Consider the following 7,650-nt stretch of genomic DNA (forward strand, 5'->3'; position numbering starts at 1 on the left):
CTAAAATATTCCTAATTGTTCGGTCACGGCATGATAGCCACAATTTCCATCTCCATCGACATCATCCGTATATACAATATACTCGCGAATAAACTCGGGAAGTTGGTCTACATAACCTTCTATTTGGTATGGTAATGTCTATAAGTCTTGCATGTTTTGGAATCCTTATACATCTTCATATTACCAATTTGCAGCTTAATTATATCCATTCCATCCTCTGCAATCTCTACACTTCCAATGTGTTCGATATGTGTTGGGAGTCCGTACTTCCTTGGCCTACCCCTTCGCTTTTTAAAAGGGACTACTTCACCATCGTGTTTTTGATGACTAGGCATTGGTCGCTTACCTTTGCTATCACTTATCTTTGGTGTGACTTCGGAATTTTCAGCTTGATTTACTTGACTTGATGTAGGTTCCTTATTCGGGCTTTCATTTTTGATATGCAAAGCCGCCTCTTCGACTATGGGTGCGACTTCGGGATGCTCTCCTTGTTCAATCATTGTTGGTACCTTCCTAGGATTACCCCTTTTCTTTGTAAACTCCTCTACATCGACTCTAGGCGTGGCATCCGCTTCCTCAGCTTATTGTTCTTGTTCCATCGATGCGGGTACCTTCGTCGGCCTACCCCTTTTCTTTGGAACCGCCACTTCATCGGCTTGTGGTGTTGATACGGAATCCGTCATTTGTTCTTGACTTGATAGCAGTAACTTCTTCAGCCTACCCCTTTTCTTTGGAATCGGCACTTCATCGACTTGTGGTGTGGATACGGAATTCTCCGTTTGTTGTTGACTTGATGGCGGTTCCAAAACCGGCCTACCCCTTTTATTTTGAACCGGAGCTTCCGCGAACCTTGCTTCCGAAATCTCACATCCGGTTGGGTCTCGTTTCTTACTTGCCTCGTCTTCACATTCGCGTTCACTCATTGTTTTCAATTCTTTCCTTTGTTTTCTCCTTGTGGTTTTAATTTGTGGTCTACCGGGAGGATCTCCCTTTGTTGTCTCTTCACTTTTTGTTATCCATGGGCGTGTAATTAGCCTTAGTTGGCTCAACAATAGTTTTCTGCTAGCCGAGTTTCCACGTGAGTAAGCTTCATAGAATTCCTTTGCTTCGGGAGTATCCCATGGTGATTGTCTGGGAGCTTCCGTAGGGGGAGGGTCGAAAGATAATTGCTTCCAAAATGGATCAATAACCTCAATAGGTATCACTTCTTCATACTTCACAAGCATATGACAACACGGAAGCCCAACGAAGACATGTCGGGACAAATACACACATCACCCGGTTTGCCGAAGTTTATCTCCATTTCCATTTGTTTAATCATATGTTTTACTTCCCATTGCGAGAAGTTGAATTATGTTCCTTGGAGCAATTTACCATATCGAAAATGCGATGTCATCCTTTCCATCGAGCTTTTCTAAAAAGCCTTCTTGATCCTATCGATATCAGCCTTAAAGTATTGTTCAAATGCCTCGGTGACCGTAACCACGTTTTCTTGGCTGGACTGGATGAGATCTTTAAATATCCCATGAGCGGACTCCGCTATACTAGTTGCTTCATTCCCGTGGTGTCTATACCGATTTGTTCATGCACGCACAAATTTTTCCTTGAACTTATCCAACAATTTATCCCGACAATATGAGACGACACTTGGATACACTTCGTTATATTTTGCAGTAAACATGTTCAATCTATTTTCATATATATCCTCTGTAAGAGACCAATAAACTTTCTCCCAATCCTTTAGAAATTCCAACCACTTTTAATGATTTTCACGTGTTCTTTGTCCACTCGCTCTTTAATATTTCCTCTTTCATCTTCTTCTTCTTCGGGTGATAGTTTCTTATTGCGAACATCTTCCTCTAGTTGAGCAACCATTCTCTTCTTAATATCCGCCTTAGAGGATTCAAACAAAGCATGACAATGTTTTGTCACATTTTGACATATATGATACATACATAGGAAATTTTGTGCATCCGAAAATACGTCGGATATAGCATTCATTAGTGCGTCATCTTGATCGGTTATGATGACCCTCGGAAATTGATTTTCCGGGAAAAATAATTTCAATTGTCGTAATGTCCAATGATAATTGTAATCCCTCTCGTTTTCCATTAAACACCAAGCCAATGTGAATGATACCTTGTCCGATGTTTTCCCCACGATGTTGAACAACGACATGTTGTATTTGTTTGTCTTGTAGGTGCAATCCATCATAAGAACACCACAACATGTATGAGCCAATTGTGAAAGCAAAGGATGTGTAATGAATATTTGAAGTGGCTTGTTGTCCGGTCCTCTTTTAATGATACGCGTGTAGTTTTGATCCCAATCTATATTCTCAAATTCTTGCTTAACGGTCCTCCCTTCCCATTTCACCCTTCTAATGGTTGCTTGCGCGCTATAGATTGTACTTAGAGAAGAAACGTTCGTCTTATCCTTTTCCTTGAAGCTTCTGAGAATCACTCGTGGTTTGATACATGCTTTGGTCATTCTCTTTACATCATCGAATTCATGAGGTTTTAGATTCGCAACTAGGGAGTGACCAACAAAATCTTTCGGATCACGGTGGTAATGACGTCCAAACCACACCGTACAATCCCATTCCTTTTCATTGGTTTCTTTGTCTCTTAAATAGAATACAATCTTAAAGGGGCAATCATCCTTCCTCGTACGAGTCTTGTATACCCTATTAGTCTTCTTTGGATATACATAACCCTTTCTCTTATGGCTATCCTTCTTATTGTATTTCCCACTTCTCTCGCAAACCAACTCAAAACGATAATCTGAACGTTGGGTATTCCTCACCAATACACACATGTGTTTAAGTGCCGTCTCTTTTGCCCAAGCAATTGCTTCCTCTGGAGATTTTATTCCCTACATGAGGACAACAATGGAACATTATAAGGTTCATTACAAGCAATCCCCACATAAAGTTTTAAAGACTAGGTGAAAAGTATTGTTTGGTAACATACCGGAGGTATTTTATAGTATTCGGGCGTATCCGGACCAAGCGATTTGGAATTTTTTGGATCAATGTAGGGAACAATCTAAGGAATGAATGAAAATAAAATTGAATTAGTTCACAAAAAAATTAAAATTTTATACTAGTTCCGGCATGATCGACGACACTTCCGCCAAAATAACCAAAGCCGGAAACAAGTGCCGGCCTTCAAGAATAATGTTTCGACATTTCGTAAATAAACTTGAAAAAGAGGACCTAATTTTAAAAACTACCGGCATTGTATTTTCATGAATATTAATGCCGGAAAAGATAATATCGGCATGCACGATCCACAAGGATTGAATCCGGAACATGGCACCGGCATGGTCGATAAATTTAACACCAAGCCGGAAAACTACTACCAAAATGACGAATTTCTGGATGTTTTTTTAGTGGTACCGGCATTCTTGAATAAGTAAGGTCCCAAGACGGTAGACGTTTCCGGCATGGTACTTAATTTTCAAACCATGCCGGGATTTTATGTCGGCGTTCTCGATAACTTTTATACCACGCCGGTACTTAAGTTCAAAAATATTTAACTCCTGGATGTTTTTCTTGTGGTACCGGCATGGAAAGTTAGGAGAGAACCATGTCGGTTTAAATATTCCAGGAAATATTCGGTGGTAGAAAAAAAGTTTACTGCGTGCCGGCATGTATTTTTTGGTTGAAGACCACGCCGGCAGTTGATTCAAAATGGGGGATATTTGGTGCCGGCATGCAAATAGTATGAATACCATGCCGGGTATGGGTGTTCCGGCGTGGTATTCATACTACGTGTATGCCGGCACCAAGCTTTTTCAGAGAAAAAAATGGCAGTTTCAACAAAAAAAAATCAAATTTTCGAACTCTTTGAAGCGTTACTTGTGTGTTAGGGTTGCTTGTATATTGAACATGTTTACTTTCTTGGGTTGGTTCTTCATAAAACACTTCATGCTCACGAAAATTATGATCCAAGGGTGTTGGTTCATCATATAACTCCAATCGTGAGTTTTTATCATTAACCGAAGATTGAAGATATGATTGTTGTTGTAGTTGAGCTAAAGATTCAGCAGCTGCAATTCTCTCCTCACAATCATCTTTCATTTTCACAAAAAAATTCCACCTAAAAATATTTTCCCCTCCTTCTACTCTCACCTCCCTCACACAAATTCAAATAAAAATACACATTAATTTATCCCCCAAATACTTAAGATTTTACTAATTATTATTAACCACTAAACGTGATTAGTGAGGGCTAGATTAGGAATTAAAAAAGTAATTACATAAGGGGTGACCCAGATTTGATATTAGGTTCCCTATTTTGTCATGTAGCTATATCCCCCAATTAGTTTCCATATCCCCCAATCGCGCGTTCTATTTCTACCACTATTAAAGGACTGTCACACCATTAATGACATCACCCTACGTGGGTATTGTCCATCCTAAGACTAAACAATAATTTCTATGACCAAACAGTAATATATATTTTTTTAAAAGACCAAACAGACAGTTGATCCGGTCATCTGGACCAAACTAACGGTATTTCCTACTAAAATAACAAAAAATTTAAAGGAACCATGTGATTGACCCACACGGAAACCAGTAGACACAACAAAGCCCAAAAAGGAAACCCCTGCTACGCTCCGCGGGGTCCATCGAGATCACACCAAAAATTTGTGAGAAAAAAATTGAGATGCGATTTTGGTGGTCTGTTTACACGGTTTGTTTAGAATCGCTGCTAAAATAAACGAACTCAAATTTCATTCTATGGATTACAGCAGCTCCTAAGAAGGTACAACTATTTTCAAGTAAAAAAACAAAAAGTAAAGATAACCTCCTATTAAAACTTCTAGTTAATTCATTAGACATGGATACTTCTAGTTAATTCATCAGCTATTGATACATTCCTTTCCTAAAAAAGAAAATTTTATTTCCTTTTCAAAGAAAAAGCTATTGATACATTCTTATACTCTGGCTCTACTCCGATTGCTTTGGATTCTTACTTCCATCCTTACTTCCGTGTTTGCTTCGAATTTTATCAATATCCGATAATAGTTTCTTCCTGATTTCCATGTAACTCTGGAAGTGAGGAGCCTTCAGCTTGGAGCATGCAACATGACAGATCACGTCAATCTGTATTAACAGAAAAAGTTATCATGTTAAAATGGAATTATCATGACACGGTGGCACGAATTTTCAAAAGAAAAACCAAACGGAAATAAATCTGAAGCTAATTTTTCAGTGAGATATTCCTCTCATAAAACTCCATATTCCTTCCAAGAATTAGAGTTAAGCAATATGAAATTTTATTGTGCATAAATTTCAATTTCAACCGTTAATCTTTAATAGTTAATGTTCAAAATGGTGGATCATGGTATTATATATCTCCAATGCTCTCATTTTCGGTTAGAGTGTAGAGCTTTAAAAGAACATGTTTTTTTAAATACCCCTATTGAAATATACCCTTATTTAAATACTCCTCAAAATCTACCTCTTAAAATACACCTTTGCCCTATCTCCTAAAAGCGGAAGTGAAAGCAACTAGTACAAGTTGCTTCCAACAAATGTCGATTTTTATCCTCGGGATATTTGTGCAAAATCATCTAAAATGGAGGGTGTTTATAACATTCCCACAATTTTTTTACGATAAATAATATATCCACGGGATATGAATATGAGAATAATTCACATCAAACCTAACAACAAAAATTCATACCTTTCTCTGGGGATCCATAAAATCCACCCCAACCATCTAAGGATTGGGTTTCACATCATCATGAGCATTTTAAATATCTTTTATCTCGTCCACCATCTTCATCACATCATCTTCTTTGCACTCCACTGAGGTATAAATTAGCCACATTTTCTCTTTCTCCTCATTAAGTAAGGTTAGATTGAATACATTATCGCAATTGATTTTAAAATCCTTTAAACCAAGTTCACACAGTAGAGTAGTTTCCATTAATCCCATTTCCAAATGATGAACCACATGCTGAACAACCCCCACAATCTCCTCCCCATTGTACTCGACCAATATTAAATCATTCTCTAAAACAAATGAACTTGTCTCACCGGGCGAAACCAATTTGATCGCAGATGAAAACACCTATGTTTAACAAGAAAAGATCATTAGGCATGTAGTAATTAAAAGGGGCTTATTCAGATACGATTTTTGTTAGATGTTTGTATATTTTTAAACAAATTTTGAGTAAAGCAAATTGGTGCATTTTACTTGAATATCAAATTTCGAATAAATTGATGGACGCTAAAAGATTCTTACTTGATATACTCCCTACGACCACAAAAAGCGATATTTTTCCTTTTTATTTTTGTGCCCAAATAAGTGATAAGCAAATACTCCCTGATAAATAGTATTGTTAAAAAATATATAAAATTTTATAGTCATATTTATACTTGTTGGGTTGGCATTTTAAAAAGGTTCCTAACAAATAGTATGTTATAATTTTCTCTAAAAAATATATAAAATTTTATAGTCATTTATACTAGGCATTTTAAAGAGGTTCCTAACGGATATAACATTTACAAATACTCATATGGGGTATTACGTACCCCGTGTAATTTCAGTCTAATTTAATAAATGTCATGCTTCAAAAAAAAAAAACCCATATGGGTTTGTGAGATGCCAATTCGAAGTCTTAACCCCCTGGAGATACAGAGAAAAAATACTTAAAATATCGGAAATGCTATTATTATTGAGAATATCTCCCGATAAATATCCCGATTAAGAGAGACAGGGGGACCCAATTCACACTGCACAAATCCAAATGCTAGAATTAGAATAACAGATCGTGGCCGCTCTTCCCATGTCGGGATTTTTATCTAGAGGTTAAAAATTATTCTCACATGTTTTACTTAAAAATTGTTGTTCAAATACCAAATCCCACCTTTTGTGGGACGCAGGAAGTATGCAATATACTTTCAGTTTAGGGATACACGAATACCTGTGAATTTGTTAAATTTTATTTTAAGAGATAACTATCTATAGAAGACCGAGGTTAGACAATAAACTTGCCACCAAGGGTTATGGGCCTTTTGGCTTAGAATACTAGATTATGGTAGTAACACAACGATAAAGGGAGTGGTGGTTGCCTGGTTGGTATGGTGATAATAGTGATAAATAAAGATCTTAAGCAAACATAGTGGTGGTGAAAATAATAGTTAGATAGAGATGGTGGCGCTAATAGTTATGTTCAGTAAAAGGGTGGCAATGTATAAATAACAACAGAAAAAAGAAACCATAGTACATGTAGAGAAATAAAAACTAGAGAAGAAAAAGGAATCGAAGGACTAACCCGTTTAGCAGCTAAGAAAATTGCCTGAATAGCAGAATGCAACTGCAACTTGTCACCGGTTAATATTGAGTTTTTCGTTACATCCTTGTTCAGTACAGGTGCAGGTGCCTGCTTGATCAACACCAAATTTACATCTGCATTATCCTTATTACTGCAGGATGAGATATGGAAGGGAAGGGGTTTGTTGGTAATCATGTGTATCTTGGGAAAATAACCGGTGAAGTAAATTTGGGTTTTTTTTGTTATACTAGGAGTATGAAACATTGGAGTCAACCTTAACAAATCAGCAGTCTGCATATCTATCAAGAACAACAGGATAAAAACGATAAAAATCCCTGATTCAAGATCGAAATTAAA

General features: G+C 37.2%; 1 protein-coding gene across 4 annotated transcripts in view; it reads right to left on the bottom strand.

Annotated features, from left to right (window-relative positions):
* Positions 1 to 4,719: 4,719 nt before the first annotated feature.
* Positions 4,720 to 7,650, bottom strand: part of LOC113355438 — a 7,810-nt gene continuing 4,879 nt past the window's right edge. For 2 of the 4 annotated variants that reach the window (XR_003362458.1, XR_003362457.1), the window contains exons 3-5: positions 7,294 to 7,401; positions 5,697 to 6,086; positions 4,720 to 5,113 (exon numbers count right to left, since the gene is read on the bottom strand). The gene's annotated coding sequence lies outside the window, so the exon portion shown is untranslated. Of the gene's footprint in view, positions 5,114 to 5,696; positions 6,087 to 6,272; positions 6,342 to 7,293; positions 7,593 to 7,650 lie in introns of those variants that run through there. The other 2 variants (XR_003362456.1, XR_003362459.1) reach the window with 2 other exon arrangements.

This window comes from Papaver somniferum, chromosome 3 (assembly GCF_003573695.1).
Source record: "Papaver somniferum cultivar HN1 chromosome 3, ASM357369v1, whole genome shotgun sequence".
Taxonomy (NCBI): domain Eukaryota; kingdom Viridiplantae; phylum Streptophyta; class Magnoliopsida; order Ranunculales; family Papaveraceae; genus Papaver; species Papaver somniferum.